General features: G+C 57.4%; 1 pseudogene; it reads left to right on the forward strand.

The window, feature by feature from the left end:
- The first annotated feature begins 5 nt into the window (after positions 1-5).
- LOC142923897 (intraflagellar transport protein 81 homolog) overlaps positions 6-20000 on the forward strand; it is a 60273-nt pseudogene continuing 40278 nt past the window's right edge.

Below are 20000 nucleotides of genomic sequence, written 5' to 3' on the forward strand. Positions count from 1 at the left end.
ACCCCGCGCTCGCGGACGCCCACGCCCAGGTGGGGGGCGGTGTCGGGGGGGGGGGTCAGTGGGGGGCGAGGTGGGCGGGGGGGGGCGGGGGTCCCTGCATCTTTCACGCCGAGGTCTCTGTAGGAGCTTGTGATTTCGATCCCGACCCGTGCCGATGCCTGCCGTGTATTTGTGAGTTTGCGTCTCTCTCTCTCTCTGTCTCTCTCTCTGTCTGTCCGTGGTGGTCGCGTGTATTTGTGAGTTTGCCTCTCTCTCTCTCTCGCTCTCTCTCTCTGTCTGTCTCTCTCTCTGTCTGTCCGTGGTGGTCGCGTGGATTTGTGAGTTTGCCTCTCTCTCTCTCTCGCTCTCTCTCTCTCTGTCTGTCTCTCTCTCTGTCTGTCCGTGGTGGTCGCGTGGATTTGAGACGAGCCGCGTTGTGCCGAAGAGGCTTAGCGTGCAATGGTGCCCGTCACACTGCCATGCGTGACGCTACACACACACACTGCACTGCACTGTACGCCACGCCGCCATACACTACACTAGACAGAAATGCAACATGCTCGCGGGGGCACACGGGGGCACACGGGGAGACAGAGAGAGACACACGGGGAGACAGAGAGAGACACACGGGGAGACAGGGAGAGACACAGGGATGCACGGGGAGACAGAGAGAGACACACGGGGAGACAGGGAGAGACACAGGGATGCACGGGGAGACAGAGAGAGACACACGGGGAGACAGAGAGAGACACACGGGGACACACGGGGACACACGGGGAGACACACGGGGACACACGGGGAGACAGAGAGAGACACACGGGGAGACAGAGAGAGACACGGGGACACACGGGGAGACAGAGAGACACACGGGGAGACAGAGAGAGACACACGGGGAGACACACGGGGACACACGGGGGCACACGGAGGCACACGGGGAGACAGAGAGAGACACAGGGATACACGGGGTGATAGAGACAAGGGGACATACAGGGACACACGAGAGGACCGAGAGGCACGGGGGGACGTGTGTGTGTGTGTGACACGTGTGTGTGTGATGTGTGTGTGTGTGTGACAGTGTGTGTGTGTGACACGTGTGTGTGTGACACGTGTGTGTGTGTGACACGTGTGTGTGTGTGTGTGTGACAGTGTGTGTGTGTGACACGTGTGTGTGTGTGACACGTGTGTGTGACACGTGTGTGTGTGTGACACGTGTGTGTGTGTGACACGTGTGTGTGTGTGACACGTGTGTGTGTGACAGTGTGTGTGTGTGACACGTGTGTGTGTGACACGTGTGTGTGTGACACGTCCGTGTGTGTGTGTAACACGTGTGTGTGTGTGTGACACGTGTGTGTGTGATGTGTGTGTGTGTGTGACAGTGTGTGTGTGTGACACGTGTGTGTGTGACACGTGTGTGTGTGTGACACGTGTGTGTGTGTGTGACAGTGTGTGTGTGTGACACGTGTGTGTGTGTGACACGTGTGTGTGTGTGACACGTGTGTGTGTGTGTGACACGTGTGTGTGTGACAGTGTGTGTGTGTGACACGTGTGTGTGTGACACGTGTGTGTGTGTGACACGTGTGTGTGTGACACGTGTGTGTGTGACACGTGTGTGTGTGTGTGTGTGACAGTGTGTGTGTGTGTGTGACACGTGTGTGTGTGTGTGTGACACGTGTGTGTGTGTGACTGCACGTCACACTACCATGCGTGACACTACACACACTACACTGTACGCGACACCGCTATACACTACACTATAAAGAAATACACACATACACACCTTGCCTGCTACGCAGGAGATTGTGGGGCCGATCCCCGCCCTGACGACGCCCGTATATTTGGAGTTGGCATCTCGTTCCCTCTCTCCGTGGTGGTCGCGTGGATTTTGGTGAATCGGCTTCACGCGTCGAAGAGTCTTTGGCTGATATGGACGTCCGCGTGACGAGCCAACGTCCGCCGGGCCGCACAGCCGCTTCCGTGGCCTCGCCGGGAAGCCCGCTGCGCTCCTACCTTACAGTTGCGCGCCAAATTTTCTCACGTTAACATCACCAGCGCCGCATTCCTTGGTAGAAGGGAAACAATAAAATAGCAAAAAAATATACAAAAAAAGCAAAAGCAATACAATTCTCACGACGCTTCCGACCGCAACACAAAGCATCAGCAGCAACAGCAGCGGCAGTCGTCATCAGGTGTGAAAACCACGGCAGGAAAATTCGAAACGTCGCTGGAATTTTGTTGTTTTTGTGTAAAAAAATGTTTTTGTTAAAATTGTTATTTCATTGCTTCCCTCCTTTACGTGGTGGTGACTTTACCGAAAGAACCAAGGAGGCGAATCCCTGCGATCACGAAAGCTTTCGAATCGAACGTCACCGGGGCCCCGGCCACTTCTTGACGCCCCCTTGGGCTACACACTCTTTGGTTCTATTCGGAAGGAAAAAGTCGCCGTAAAAAAAACAACAACAACAACAACAAAAAATAAAATAAAAAAATTCTCACGACGTTTCGGCCACAGCACAAGCGGCCTTCATCAGGTGAAGGGACCGGACTGTCTGGAGGACAGCGCTGGAGCGAACACAGCCAAGCTCAGACCGCGACCTTTAAGCTTGTATTTTTCGATTTGAAGCTTTCGTGACTGCAATGATTCACCTTCTTTGGTTCTTTCGGTAAAGTCTTCTGACGGAGAGAAACACCCGCAGCTCGGAGGGGGACTAACACCTGGTGACAATAAAGATGGTGGCGGCCGTGAAATCCCGCGCTTAACCCCCGTGCGTTTCCTCCCCCCGCCCGCCCCCCGCCCCCCGCCCCCCGCCCACCCCCGGCGTGGTCACCGCTCCGTCGCCGTGGGTTACCGCCGCCGCTGCCCGCCGGTCGCCGTGGTTACCGCAGTACGAGGAGCTGCTGAGCGAGTTCACGTCGCTGCACAAGGCCGTGGACCAACTGCGAGCGTCCGGCTTCAGCAGCAATGACATCCGCAAGGTTTTGGGGGGGGGGGTGGAGGGGGAGGGGGTGGGAGGGGTGGGGGGGGGGGGGGGCAGGGGGGGATGAGACACGGTGGCTATGAGATGTTGACTACCTCGCCTGGTTATGCAGGAGGTTGTGGGTTCGATCCCGACCCTGACAACACCTGCTGCTGTATATTTGGAGTTTGCATCTGTTTCTCTCATCATCATCATCATCACAGTGGCTAGGAGATGTTGACTACCTCGCCTGGTACGCAGGAGGTTGTGGGATCAATCCCGTCCCCGATGCCTGCTGCTGCTGCTGTGTATTTGGAGTCTGCGTCTCTCTCATCATCATCACGGTGGCTATGAGATGTTGACTACCTCGCCTGGTATACAGGAGGTCGTGGGTTCCATCCCGTCCCCGACGCCTGCTGCTGCTGCTGTTTATTTGGAGTCTGCGTCCCCGTGGTCGCGTGGATTTTACTCCGGGTCCTCCGGTTTATTCCCTTCCACATTTAGACTCGTGCGCTTATTTGTGTATTTGGGTGCTGTCAATGTCCACGCGACGATGACGACGGCGATGATGAGCCGCTATCATTTGTGACGGCCAGGTGCAGCTCACCCTGTCCCTCCGTGTCCCTGTGTCTCCCTGTCTCTCCGTGTCTCCCCGTGTCTCCCCGTGTCTCCCCGTGTCACCCTGTCTCTCCGTGTCCCTGTGTCTCCCTGTCTCTCCGTGTCTCCCCTCCCGCGTCTCCTCGCGTCTCCCCGTGTCTACCCGTGTCTCCTTGTGTCTCCCTGTCTCCCGTGTCTCCCCGTGTCTCCCCGTGTCACCCCGTGTCACCCTGTCTCTCCGTGTCCCTGTGTCTCCCTGTGTCTCCCCTCCCACGTCTCCTCGCGTCTCCCCGTGTCTACCCGTGTCTCCTTGTGTCTCCCTGTCTCTCCGTGTCTCCCCTCCCGCGTCTCCCCGTGTCTCCCCGTCTCTCCCCGTGTCTCCCTGTCTCTCCTTGTGTCTCCCTGTCTCTCCTTGTGTCTCCCTGTCTCTCCTTGTGTCTCCCTGTCTCTCCTTGTGTCTCCTTGTGTCTCCGTGTCTCCGGTCGCCCCGCGTGTCCCTGCGTGTCTCCCCGTGTCTCTCTGTCTCTCCTTGTCTCTCCCCTCCCGCGTCTCCCTGCGTGTCTCCCTGTCTCCCCGTGTCTCCCCGTGTCTCTCCTTGTGTCTCCCCGTGTCTCCGTGTCTCCCCTCCCGCGTCTCCTTGTCTCTCCGTGTCCCCCGTGTCTCCCCGTGTCTCCCCGTGTCTCCCCCTGTCTCCCCGTGTCTCCCCGTGTCTCCCCGTGTCTCCCCCTGTCTCCCCGTGTCTCCCCGTGTCTCTCCGTGTCTCCCCGTGTCTCTCCCCGTGTCTCTCCCCGTGTCTCCCCGTGTCTCCCCCCGTGTCTCCCCGTGTCTCCCCCTGTCTCCCCCTGTCTCCCCGTGTCTCTCCGTGTCTCCCCGTGTCTCTCCGTGTCTCCCCGTGTCTCCCCGTGTCTTCCCGTGTCTCCCCCTGTCTCCCCGTGTCTCCCCGTGTCTCCCCGTGTCTCTCCGTGTCTCCCGTGTCTCTCCCCGTGTCTCTCCTCGTGTCTCCCCGTGTCTCCCCGTGTCTCCCTGTCTCCCCGTGTCTCCCTGTCTCTCCCCGTGTCCCTGCGTGTCTCCCCGTGTCTCCCCGTGTCTCCCCGTGTCTCTCCCCGTGTCTCCCTGTGTCTCCCCGTGTCTCTCCGTGTCTCCCCGTGTCTCTCCGTGTCCCCCGTGTCTCCCCGTGTCTCCCCGTGTCTCCTTGTGTCTCCCTGTCTCTCCCCGTGTCTCCCCGTGTCTCTCCGTGTCTCTCCCCGTGTGTTCTCTGCCAGGACATCGCGGCTATGGAAGAGGAGAGGGGAGACGTTGGAGAAGCGAGTGGAGCGACTCAAGAGGAAGGTAGAGTGGGAGGGGAGGGAGGGAGGGAGGGGGGGATTGGAGTGGAGATTGGAGGGGAGGGAGGGGGGGGAGATTGGAGGGAGGGGAGATTGGAGGGGAGGGAGGGAGGGGAGATTGGAGGGGAGATTGGAGGGGTTGGATAGAGGGAGATTGGAGGGGAGGGGAGATTGGAGGGGAGATTGGAGGGGTTGGATAGAGGGAGATTGGAGGGGAAGGGGAGATTGGAGGGGAGGGTGGGAGGGGAGATTAGACGGAGGGGAGGGAGGGAGGGAGGGGAGATTGGAGGGGTTGGATAGAGGGAGATTGGAGGGGAGGGGAGATTGGAGGGGAGGGAGGGAGGGAGATTGGAGGGGAGATTGGAGGGGAGATTGGAGGGGAGGGAGGGAGGGGAGATTGGAGGGGTTGGATAGAGGGAGATTGGAGGGGAGGGGAGATTGGAGGGGAGGGAGGGAGATGGGAGATTGGAGGGAGATTGGAGGGGAGATTGGGGGTGAGGGAGGGAGGGTAGATTGGAGGGGAGATTGGAGGGGAGATTGGGGGTGAGGGAGGGAGGGGAGATTGGAGGGGAGATTGGAGGGGAGATTGGGGGTGAGGGAGGGAGGGGAGATTGGAGGGGAGATTGGAGGGGAGATTGGAGGGGAGATTGGAGGGGAGATTGGAGGGGAGGGAGGGAGATTGGAGGGGAGATTGGAGGGGAGATTGGGGGTGAGGGAGGGAGGGGAGATTGGAGGGGAGATTGGAGGGGAGATTGGGGGTGAGGGAGGGAGGGGAGATTGGAGGGGAGATTGGAGGGGAGATTGGGGGTGAGGGAGGGAGGGGAGATTGGAGGGGAGATTGGAGGGGAGATTGGAGGGGAGATTGGAGGGGAGGGAGGGAGATTGGAGGGGAGATTGGGGTGAGGGAGGGAGGGGAGATTGGAGGGGAGATTGGAGGGGAGATCGGAGGAGGGAGGGAGAGAGGGAGGGAGATTGGAGGGGAGATTGGAGGGGAGATTGGGGGTGAGGAGGGAGGGGAGATGGAGGGGGGATCGGAGGGAGGGAGGGAGAGAGGGAAGGAGATTGGAGGGGAGATTGGGGGTGAGGGAGGGAGGGGAGATTGGAGGGGAGATCGGAGGGAGGGAGAGAGGGAAGGAGATTGGAGGGGAGATTGGAGGGGAGATTGGGGGTGAGGGAGGGAGGGGAGATTGGAGGGGAGATTGGAGGGGAGATTGGAGGGAGATTGAGGGGAGGGAGGGAGGAGATTGGAGGGGAGATTGGAGGGGAGATTGGGGTGAGAGGGAGGGAGGGGAGATTGGAGGGGAGATTGGAGGGGAGATTGGGGGGGATGGGAGGGGAGATTGGAGGGGAGATTGGAGGGGAGATTGGGGGTGAGGGAGGGAGGGGAGATTGGAGGGGAGATTGGAGGGGAGATTGGAGGGGAGATTGGAGGGGAGGGAGGGAGATTGGAGGGGAGATTGGAGGGGAGATTGGGGGTGAGGGAGGGAGGGGAGATTGGAGGGGAGATTGGAGGGGAGATCGGAGGGAGGGAGGGAGAGAGGGAGGGAGATTGGAGGGGAGATTGGAGGGGAGATTGGGGGTGAGGGGGAGGGGAGTGGAGGGGAGATTGGAGGGGAAGTCGGAGGGAGGGAGGAAGAGAGGATGGAGGAGAGTTGGAGGGGTTGAGGGGAGATAGGGGGTGAGGGAGGGAGGGGAGATTGGAGGGGAGATCGGAGGGAGGGAGGGGGGAGGGAAGGAGATTGGAGGGGAGATTGGAGGGGAGATTGGGGGTGAGGGAGGGAGGGGAGATTGGAGGGAGGGGGAGGGAAGGAGATTGGAGGGGAGATTGACGCTGCTGCTCACTAACAGCACTTGCCCCCAGCGGGCCTGTCGAAGGCTACACGGGGGACCTTTGTCTGTGTGTGTGTGTGTGGGGAGCGGTTAGCGCCACGAACCTGACGACCCGAGTTCGATTCCTGCTCACGGCCAACGCCGCCGGTGACGATTATCTGAACCGGTCTTTTTACCTCCCCTAGGTCGACTCGGCCTTAAACCAGTACCTGGTGCGGTGCGTGGTAAACACCGGCACGCGGGGGAGCGAAAGGCGGCCGGGCTTGGCGCTGGCCACCCACCCACCCCCCCCCTCCCCCCCCCCCCCCCCTCGCGCGCCGTGCCGGCTAACAGCACTTGCCCCAGCGGTCTGCTCAGGCTACACGGGGGACCTTTGCCTTCTTGTCCAGGGGGAGTCGGTCTCGGGCCAGGCCAAGCTGTTGGAGGCTGTCCATGGCCTGCGCGTGGAGAGGGAGCGCGAGGAGACGCTGACCCTCCAGAAGAGCGAGCAGCGCAACCAGGTGACCCTCGCCTGACCCCTGACCCCTGACCCCTGGACCACACCCCCCCCCCCCGCCGCCCACACACTCCCACGACCTGACCCGTCGCCACCTGAACGCCCAAACATGACCCAGCCCCAGTAATTATCTGTCTCTGGCCTGACCTGATGGCCTTAACCGGACCTGACCCACCAACCTGACCCCTTGACCCCCGAACTGGTCAAACCTAGCTGACCTGACCCCTTTGACATGACCATCCCCTCAGCCGCCACCAAAACCTGACCCCTGACCTGAACCCCAAACATAACCTGACCCCAAGAATCTGTCTGGCCGTCCCTAACAACCTACCCGGGCCTGAACCACCAACCTGACCTGACCCCTTGACCCCATGACCTGGTCAAATTTTGCTGACCTGACCTAACCCCCTCCAACCCCCCCCAAAACCTGACCCATCACCACCTGAACCCCAACATCACGTGGCCTGCCCTGACCTACTTGACCTGACCCCCCCTGCCCCAACATGACCTAACCCCTTGACCTAACTTGACCCCCAACGTGGTCAAACCTTGCTGACACCTTTGACAGGACTGCCCAACTATCCCCCCATTCACCTCCCCCAAAAATCTGACCCACCACCACCTGTACCCACAACATGACCAGGTCTGCCCTATACACTACACTATACACTACACTATACACTACACTATACACTACACTATACACTACACTATACACTACACTATACACTACACACTGTACTACACTATACATTACAATATACACCACTACTATATACTACACTACAACACCCTACACTATAAACTACTGCACTATACACTACTACACACTACACTATACACTACACTATAAACTACTACACTATACACTACTACACACTACACTACACACTACACTATACACTACACTATACACTACACTACACACTACACTATACACTACACTATACACTACACTATACACTACTACACACTACACTATACACTACTATACACTACACTATACACTACACTATACACTACTATACACTACACTATACACTACACTATACAGTACACTACACACTACACTACTACACACTACACTATACACTACACTATACACTACACTATACACTACTACACACTACACTATACACTACACTATACACTACACTATACACTACTACACACTACACTATACACTACACTATACACTACACTATAAACTACTACACTATACACTACTACACACTACACTATACACTACTACACACTACACTATACACTACACTATAAACTACTACACTATACACTACTACACACTACACTATACACTACACTACACACTACACTACTATACACTACACACTACACTACACTACTACACACTACACTATACACTACACTATACACTACACTATAAACTACTACACTATACACTACACTATACACTACTACACACTACACTATACACTACACTATACACTAACACTATACACTACTACACACTACACTATACACTACACTACACACTACACTACTATACACTACACACTACACTACTACACACTACATTATACACTACACTACACACTACACTACTACACACTACACTACACTACTACACACTACAATACACTATACACTACACTACTACACACTACACTACACACTACACTACACACTACACTATACACTACACGCTACACTATACACTACACTATACATTACACTATACACTACTACACACTACACTATACACTACACTACTATATACTACACTACTACACTATAAACTACTACACTATACACTACTACACACTACACTATACACTACACTATACACTACTACACACTACACTATACACTACACTACACTATACACTACACTACTACACACTACACTACTACACTATACACTACTACTATACACTACACTATACACTACTACACACTACACTATACACTACACTACACACTACACTATACACTACACTACACTACTATACACTACACTACACACTACACTATACACTACACTATACACTACACTACACTACACACTACACTATACACTACACTATACACTACACTACACACTACACTACACACTACACTATACACTACACACTACACTATACACTACACTACACACTACACTATACACTACACTACACTACTACACTATACACTACTACTATACACTACACTACACACTACACTACACACTACACTATACACTACACTACTACACACTACACTATACACTACACTACTACACACTACACTACTACACACTACACTACTACACTATACACTACTACTATACACTACACTATACACTACTACACACTACGCTATACACTACACACTACACTATACACTACACTATACACTACACTATACACTACACTATACACTACACTATACACTACACTATATACTACTACACACTACACTATACACTACACACTACACTACTATACACTACACACTACACTACACTACTACACACTACACTATACACTACACTACACTACACACTACACTATACACTATACACTACACTACACACTACACTACACACTACACTACACACTACACTATACACTACACTACACACTACACTACTACACACTACACTACTACACTACACTATACACTACACTATACACTACACTACTATACACTACACACTACACTACACACTACACTACACACTACACTACACACTACACTACACACTACACTATACACTACACACTACACTACACTATACACTACACTACACACTACACTATACACTACACTACACACTACTATACACACTACACTACACACTACACTATACACTACACTATACACTACACACTACACTACACACTACACTACACACTACACTACACTATACACTACACTATACACTACACTACTACACACTACACATTACACTACTACACACTACACTACACACTACACTACACACTACACTATACACTACACTATACACTACACCTTACACTACACTACACACTACACTACACACTACACTACTACACTACACTACACACTACACTACACACTACACTACACACTACACTACACACTACACTACTACACTATACACTACACTATACACTACACTACTACACACTACACTATACACTACACTACTATACACTACACACTACACTACTACTATACACTACACACTACACTACTACACACTACACTACACTATACACTACACACTGCACACTACACTACACTACTACACACTACACTATACACTACACTATACACTACACTACACACTACACTACTACACTACACACTACACTACACTATACACTACACTATACACTACACACTGCGTGACACGTGTGTCCTACTCGACACCGTGTGCAGCTGTTCCATGTGGAGCAGCGGCTGCAGAGATCCAAGCAGCAGCTGCAGGACCTGAGGCAGGGATCGACTGAGCTCAGCCCAGAGAGTGAGACCCTCACCACCGCCACTCACCACCATCACTCACCACCATTACTCACCACCATCACTCACCACTCACCACTGCCACTCACCACCATCACTCACCACCGCCACTCACCACCATCACTCACCACCGCCACTCACCACCATCACTCACCACCGCCACTCACCACCATCACTCACCACCGTCACCCACCACCATCACTCACCACCATCACTCACCACTCACCACCGCCACCCACCACCATCACTCGCCACTCACCACCGCCACCCACCACCATCACTCACCACCATCACTCGCCACTGACCACCGCCACTCACCACCATCACTCACTACTCACCACCATCACTCACCACTCACCACCACCATCACTCACCACCATCACTCACCACTCACCACCGCCACCCACCACCATCACTCGCCACTCACCACCATCACTCACCACCGCCACTCACCACCATCGCTCACCACCATCACTCACCACCATCACTCACCATCACTCATCACTCACCACCGCCACCCACCACCATCACTCACCACCATCACTCACCACTCACCACCGCCACCCACCACCATCACTCGCCACTCACCACTGCCACCCACCACCATCACTCACCACCGCCACCCACCACCATCACTCGCCACTCACCACTGCCACTCACCACCATCACTCACCACCATCACTCACTACTCACCACTCACCACCACCACCACCATCACTCATCACTCACCACCATCACTCACCACTCACCATCACCACCATCACTCACCATTCATCACTCACCACTCACCACCATCACTCACCACTATCACTCACCACTCACCACTATCACTCGCCACTCACCACCGCCACCCACCACCATCACTCGCCACTCACCACCGCCACCCACCACCATCACTCGCCACTCACCACCGCCACCCACCACCATCACTCGCCATTCACCACCGCCACCCACCACCATCACTCGCCACTCACCACCGCCACTCACTACCATCACTCACCACCATCACTCACTACTCACCACTCACCACCACCACCACCATCACTCATCACTCACCACCATCACTCACCACTCACCATCACCACCATCACTCACCATTCATCACTTACCACTCACCATCACCACCATCACTCACCACTCACCACTATCACTCACCACTATCACTCACCACCGCCACTCACCACGCAACACACCACCATCACTCACCACTCACCATCACCACCGCACCACTCACCGCACCACTCACCACTCACCACTCACCGCACCACTCACCGCACCACTCACCACACCACTCACCCACTACCCACCACACCACTCACCGCACCACTCACCCACCACCCACCTACCACTCACCGCACCACTCACCACCATCACTCACCACACCACTCACCACCACTCATCACTCACCACCATCACTCACCACCACTCATCACTCACCACTCACCACACCACTCACCACACCACCATCACTCACCACCATCACTCACCACTCACCACTCACCACACCACCACCACTCACCACACCACCATCACTCACCACTCACCACTATCAGGGCATTCATAGCTCAGGGTGAGCAGCTACAAAAACTGGACCTTTGAGTCAGTATCAAAGCATGAAAAAATGATAATAGGTATTGACCCACACTGGCAATAAAACATTTGGCGTGTTCAGATGTTCAAACACCAAGTAATAGACACCTTTGGCAAAGAATCAAATGCCGAATTAACCACACACACACACACGGTACTTGTGTTGAACATGCAAAAAAAAAACATGCCCTGATAATCATGTTACACGCATTCTCTTGAATAATAATGTAATAATTATGTTGGCAACTGGGAAGGTGGTCCCTCCGGGCTAATTAGCCCTAACTCGACTGGGAGAAGGGAGCCATCAAGCCACGCACCGATTCTCGATAATTCCCGTGGCCACCAGTCCATTCGTACTGCAGGCTGACTCCACCTGTCATTACCTCCCGTGGCCACCAGTCCATTCGCACTGCAGGCTGACTCCACCTGTCATTACCTCCCGTGGCCACCGGTCCACTCGCACTGCAGGCTGACTCCCCTGTCATTACCTCCCGTGGCCACCAGTCCACTCACACTGTAGGCTGACTCCCCTGTCATTACTTCCCGTGGCCACCAGTCCATTCGCACTGCAGGCTGACTCCACCTGTCATTACCTCCCGTGGCCACCAGTCCATTCGCACTGCAGGCTCACTCCCCTGTCGTTACCTCCCGTGGCCACCAGTCCATTCGTACTGCAAGCTGACTCCCCTGTCATTACCTCCCGTGGCCACCAGTCCACTCGCACTGCAGGCTGACTCCCCTGTCATTACCTCCCGTGGCCACCAGTCCACTCGCACTGCAGGCTGACTCCACCTGTCATTACCTCCCGTGGCCACCAGTCCACTCGCACTGCAGGCTGACTCCACCTGTCACTACCTCCCGTGGCCACCAGTCCACTCGCACCGCAGGCTGACTCCACCTGTCACCACCTCCCGTGGCCATCGGTCCACTCGCACCGCAGGCTGACTCCACCTGTCACCACCTCCCGTGGCCACCAGTCCCTCCCGCGGCCACAAGTCCACTCACACTGCAGGCTGACTCCACCTGTCATTACCTCCCGTGGCCACTGATCCACGCGCACCGCAGGCTGACTCCCCTGTCATTACCTCCCATGGCCACCAGTCCACTCGCACTGCAGGCTGACTCCACCTGTCATTACCTCCCGTGGCCACCAGTCCACTCGCACAGCAGGCAGACTCCCCTGTCATTACCTCCCGTGGCCACCGGTCCACTCGCACCGCAGGCTGACTCCCCTGTCATTACCTCCCATGGCCACCAGTCCACTCGCACTGCAGGCTGACTCCACCTGTCATTACCTCCCGTGGCCACCAGTCCACTCGCACTGCAGGTTGACTCCACCTGTCATTACCTCCCATGGCCACCAGTCCACTCGCACTGCAGGCTGACTCCCCTGTCACTACCTCCCGTGGCCACCAGTCCACTCGCACTGCAGGCTGACTCCACCTGTCACTACCTCCCGTGGCCACCAGTCCCTCCCGTGGCCACCAGTCCCTCCCGTGGCCACCGGTCCACTCGCACCGCAGGCTGACTCCACCTGTCACAACCTCCCGTGGCCACCAGTCCCTCCTGTGGCCACTAGTCCACTCGCACCGCAGGCTGACTCCACCTGTCATTACCTCCCATGGCCACCAGTCCCTCCCGTGGCCACCAGTCCATTCGCACCGCAGGCTGACTCCACCTGTCACCACCTCCCGTAGCCACAAGTCCATGCGCACTGCAGGCTGACTCCACCTGTCACTACCTCCCGTGGCCACCAGTCCATTCGCACCGCAGGCTGACTCTCCACCTGCCATTACCTCCCGTGGCCACCAGTCCCTCCCGTGGCCACCGGTCCACTCGCACCGCAGGCTGACTCTCCACCTGTCACCACCTCCCGTGGCCACCAGTCCCTCCCGTGGCCACCGGTCCACGCGCACCACAGGCTGACTCCACCTGTCACCACCTCCCGTGGCCACCAGTCCCTCCCGTGGCCACCGGTCCACTCGCACCGCAGGCTGACTCTCCACCTGTCACCACCTCCCGTGGCCACCAGTCCCTCCCGTGGCCACCGGTCCACTCGCACCGCAGGCTGACTCTCCACCTGTCACCACCTCCCGTGGCCACCAGTCCCTCCCGTGGCCACCGGTCCACGCGCACCGCAGGCTGACTCCCCACCTGTCACCACCTCCCGTGGCCACCGGTCCACTCGCACTGCAGGCTGACTCCACCTGTCATTACCTCCCGTGGCCACCAGTCCACTCGCACCGCAGGCTGACTCCACCTGTCACTACCTCCCGTGGCCACCGGTCCACTCGCACTGCAGGCTGACTCCACCTGTCATTACCTCCCGTGGCCACCAGTCCCTCCCGTGGCCACCAGTCCCTCCCGTGGCCACCAGTCCATTCGCACCGCAGGCTGACTCCACCTGTCACCACCTCCCGTGGCCACCGGTCCACGCGCACCGCAGGCTGACTCCCCACCTGTCACCACCTCCCGTGGCCACCGGTCCCTCCCGTGGCCACCGGTCCACTCGCACCGCAGGCTGACTCCACCTGTCACCACCTCCCGTGGCCACCGGTCCCTCCCATGGTCACAAGTCCATTCGCACCGCAGGCTGACTCCACCTGCCATTACCTCCCGTGGCCACCAGTCCCTCCCGTGGCCACCGGTCCACGCGCACCGCAGGCTGACTCCACCTGTCACCACCTCCCGTGGCCACCGGTCCACGCGCACCGCAGGCTGACTCCCCACCTGTCACCACCTCCCGTGGCCACCGGTCCACACCGCGCACCGCGGGTTCTCTCGACCGCCATTACGCGCGGACCCAAGTTACCGAAGGAACCGCGCGCGGCGCCTGGCTTCGAGCCGCGACGCGCGAGCGACGCGGCTCTCCCCTCCGTTGCAGGCGTGCTGCGTCGCGTGCGGGAGGAGCTAAACTTCACCGGCTACATCGGCGGCGAGAAGCTTCCCGGCGAGCTGGCGAGGGCGCGCGCCCAGGTGCAGGACCTGCAACGCGCCGGCCGCAAGCAGGGACTCGCGCAGGGAGACCTCGACGCCCTGCGCGGACAGGTGACAGGGGGTCGGTGCCCGGGGGGGGCGGTGCCGTGGGGGGGGCGGTGGCACGGGCAGGGGGGCCGCCCTGCAGCAACAGACACCAAGCCCACGCAGCCACCCGCCCCACTACCCGACCCTTTGACCCCCCCCGCAACCACACACCCTCGGACCCCCCTTGCACTGACGACGTGACGGTGGTGTTGTTGACGGTGGTGACGATGTGAGACTGATGATGGCTACGACAGTGGCGATGACGAATGATGACGACGACGACGGTGGTGACGATGATGGTGATGTCAGATCGACGAGGTTGGCGAGGAGGTGAGCCGCCTGCTGGAGTCTCGCGCGATGGCGTGGGTGGAGGTGATGATGGTGATGTCGACGTTGGTGACGATGGTGACGATGGTGGGGACGATGATGACGACGACGATGACGACGAAGTTGATGACGAAGTTGATTGTGATGTCAGATCGACGAGGTTGGCGAGGAGGTGAGCCGCCTGCTGGAGTCTCGCGCGATGGCGTGGGTGGCGATGTTGACCATGGTGGTGATGTTGACGATGGTGGTAACGACGATGATGACGAAGTTGATGACGAAGTTGATGACGACGACGTTGACGATGGCGACGATGATGGCGATGTCAGATCGACGAGGTTGGCGAGGAGGTGAGCCGCCTGCTGGAGGGCCGCATGCGCCGCGGGGACCCGGGCGACGATAAGCTCGTCCTCTTCAGACAGCAGGTGACGCTGCTCGCTGCTCGCTACCACGCTCGCTAGGTAGGTAGGTAGGTGCTGCTCACTCTCACACTCACTTGGTAGGTAGGTGCTGCTCACTAGGTAGGTAGGTGCTGCTCGCTGCTCGCTACCACGCTCGCTAGGTAGGTAGGTAGGTGCTGCTCACTAGGTAGGTAGGTGCTGCTCGCTCTCGCTTGGTAGGTATGTAGGTGCTGCTCGCTCTCACACTCACTTGGTAGGTAGGTGCTCGCTCTCGCTTGGTAGATGCTGCTCACTCTCACACTCACTTGGTAGGTGCTGCTCACTCTCACACTCACTTGGTAGGTGCTGCTCACTCTTACTAGGTAGGTAGGTGCTGCTCACTCTCACTTGGTAGGTAGGTGCTGCTCACTCTGACTCTCACTTGGTAGGTAGGTGCTGCTCGCTCTCACACTCACTTGGTAGGTAGGTGCTCGCTCTCGCTTGGTAGATGCTGCTCACTCTCACACTCACTTGGTAGGTGCTGCTCACTCTCACACTCACTTGGTAGGTGCTGCTCGCTCTCACACTCACTTGGTAGGTGCTCGCGCTCGCTTGGTAGATGCTGCTCACTCTCACACTCACTTGGTAGGTGCTGCTCACTCTCACACTCACTTGGTAGGTGCTGCTCACTCTTACTAGGTAGGTAGGTGCTGCTCACTCTCACTCTCACTTGGTAGGTAGGTGCTGCTCACTCTCACTCTCACTTGGTAGGTAGGTGCTGCTCGCTCTCACACTCACTTGGTAGGTAGGTGCTCGCGCTCGCTTGGTAGATGCTGCTCACTCTCACACTCACTTGGTAGGTGCTGCTCACTCTCACACTCACTTGGTAGGTGCTGCTCACTCTCACACTCACTTGGTAGGTGCTGCTCACTCTCACACTCACTTGGTAGGTGCTGCTCGCTCTCACACTCACTTGGTAGGTGCTGCTCGCTCTCACACTCACTTGGTAGGTAGGTGCTCGCTCTCGCTTGGTAGGTAGGTGCTCGCTTAGTAGGCGCTGCTCGCTCTCACTCTCACTTGGTAGGTGCTGCTCACTCTCACTCTCACTTGGTAGGTGCTGCTCACTCTCACTCTCACTTGGTAGGTAGGTGCTGCTCACTCTCACTCTCACTTGGTAGGTGCTGCTCACTCTCACTTGGTAGGTGCTGCTCACTCTCACTCTCACTTGGTAGGTGCTGCTCACTCTCACTCTCACTTGGTAGGTAGGTGCTGCTCACTCTCACTTGGTAGGTGCTGCTCACTCTCACTCTCACTTGGTAGGTGCTGCTCACTCTCAAACTCACTTGGTAGGTGCTGCTCACTCTCACTCTCACTTGGTAGGTGCTGCTCACTCTCACTTGGTAGGTGCTGCTCACTCTCACACTCACATGGTAGGTGCTGCTCACTCTCACTTGGTAGGTGCTGCTCACTCTCACACTCACTTGGTAGGTGCTGCTCACTCTCACTCTCACTTGGTAGGTGCTGCTCACTCTCACTTGGTAGGTGCTGCTCACTCTCACACTCACTTGGTAGGTGCTGCTCACACTCACGTGGTAGGTGCTGCTCACTCTCACTAGGTAGGTGCTGCTCACTCTCACACTCACTAGGTAGGTGCTGCTCACTCTCACTCTCACTTGGTAGGTGCTGCTCACTCTCACTTGGTAGGTGCTGCTCACTCTCACACTCACTTGGTAGGTGCTGCTCACACTCACGTGGTAGGTGCTGCTCACTCTCACACTCACGTGGTAGGTGCTGCTCACTCTCACACTCACTTGGTAGGTGCTGCTCACTCTCACACTCACTTGGTAGGTGCTGCTCACTCTCACACACTTGGTAGGCGCTGCTCACTCTCACACTCACTTGGTAGGTGCTGCTCACTCTCACACTCACTTGGTAGGTGCTGCTCACTCTCACACTCACTTGGTAGGTGCTGCTCACTCTCACACTCACTTGGTAGGTGCTGCTCACTCTCACACTCACTTGGTAGGTGCTGCTCACTCTCACACTCACTTGGTAGGTGCTGCTCACTCTCACTCTCACTTGGTAGGTGCTGCTCACTCTCACACTCACTTGGTAGGTGCTGCTCACTCTCACACTCACTTGGTAGGTGCTGCTCACTCTCACACTCACTTGGTAGGTGCTGCTCACTCTCACACTCACTTGGTAGGTGCTGCTCACTCTCACTCTCACTTGGTAGGTGCTGCTCACTCTCACACTCACTTGGTAGGTGCTGCTCACTCTCACACTCACTTGGTAGGTGCTGCTCACTCTCACTTGGTAGGTGCTGCTGCTCGCTGCTGCTCACTGCTGCTGCTGCCTGCCTGCTGCTGCCTGCCTGCTGCTGTTGCTGCTGCTGCTGCTCCCTACTGCTGCTGCTACTGCTCCCTACTGCTGCTGCTGCTACTGCTCCCTACTGCTGCTGCTACTGCTCCCTACTGCTGCTGCTACTGCTCCCTACTGCTCGCTGCTGCTGCTGCTGCTACTGCTCCCTACTGCTGCTGCTGCTACTGCTCCCTACTGCTGCTGCTACTGCTCCCTACTGCTGCTGCTACTGCTCCCTACTACTGCTGCTGCTACTGCTGCTACTGCTCCCTACTGCTGCTGCTGCTGCTACTGCTCCCTACTGCTGCTGCTACTGCTCCCTACTGCTCCCTACTGCTGCTGCTGCTGCTGCTGCTACTGCTCCCTACTGCTCCCTACTACTGCTGCTGCTCTCTGCTGCTGCTGCTACTGCTCCCTACTGCTCCCTACTGCTGCTGCTGCTGCTACTGCTCCCTACTGCTGCTGCTGCTGCTGCTCCCTACTGCTGCTGCTACTGCTCCCTACTGCTGCTGCTGCTCCCTACTGCTGCTGCTGCTCCCTACTGCTGCTGCTACTGCTCCCTACTGCTCTCTGCTGCTCCTGCTGCTGCTCCCTACTGCTGCTGCTGCTCCCTACTGCTGCTGCTGCTCCCTACTGCTGCTGCTGCTCCCTACTGCTGCTGCTACTGCTCCCTACTGCTGCTACTGCTCCCTACTGCTGCTGCTGCTCCCTACTGCTGCTGCTCCCTACTGCTGCTGCTCCTGCTCTCTGCTGCTCCTGCTGCTGCTCGCTGCTCGCCGCCGCTGCTGCTGAGCACCCGCCCAGACATCCCGCGCGAGGCTACCCGGGGGACCTTTGTCTGTGCGGCCCAGGCGGCCATCATCTCGCGCAAGCGAGCGGCGAGGGCCGAGGAGCTGCAGGAGGCCCGGGAGAGCCTGCAGGAGATGGAGCACAGCCGGGAGGCACGGGGGGGCGGGGGCCGACGAGGTGGGGGAGACGAGGCCATCGGCGGGGACGAGGTGAGGGGGCGAGGTGGGGACGAGGTGGGGACGAGGTGAGGGGACGAGGTGGGGACGAGGTGAGGGGACGAGGTGGAGGGACGAGGTGAGGGGGCGAGGTGGGGGGACGAGGTGAGGGGACGAGGTGAGGGCGAGGTGGGGATGAGGAGTGGACGAGGTGGGGGGACGAGGTGAGACCAGGTGGGGATGAGGTGAGGACGAGGTGGAGACGAGGTGGGGACGAGGTGAGGGGACGAGGTGGGGACGAGGTGGGGACGAGGTGGGGACGAGGTGGGGACGAGGTGAGGGGACGAGGTGGGGGCGAGGTGAGGGGACGAGGTGGAGGGACGAGGTGAGGGGACGAGGTGGGGGCGAGGTGGGGGCGAGGTGGGGACGAGGTGGGGGGACGAGGTGGGGACGAGGTGGGGACGAGGTGACGGGACGAGGTGAGGGGACGAGGTGGGGGCGAGGTGAGGGGACGAGGTGGGACGAGGTGGGGACGAGGTGAGGGGACGACGTGGGGGCGAGGTGAGAGGACTAGGTGGGGGGACGAGGTGAGACCAGGTGGGGACGAGGTGGAGACGAGGTGGGGGGATGAGGTGGGGGGACGAGGTGGGGACGAGGTGAGGGGACGGGGTGAGGGGACGAGGTGGGGGGACGAGGAGGGGACGAGGTGGGGACGAGGTGGGGGG

Source organism: Petromyzon marinus, unplaced genomic scaffold, assembly GCF_048934315.1.
Source record: "Petromyzon marinus isolate PM22_M1 ecotype Great Lakes invasive population unplaced genomic scaffold, UKy_Petmar_22M1.pri1.0 PM_Scaffold_87, whole genome shotgun sequence".
NCBI classification, from domain to species: Eukaryota; Metazoa; Chordata; class Hyperoartia; order Petromyzontiformes; family Petromyzontidae; genus Petromyzon; species Petromyzon marinus.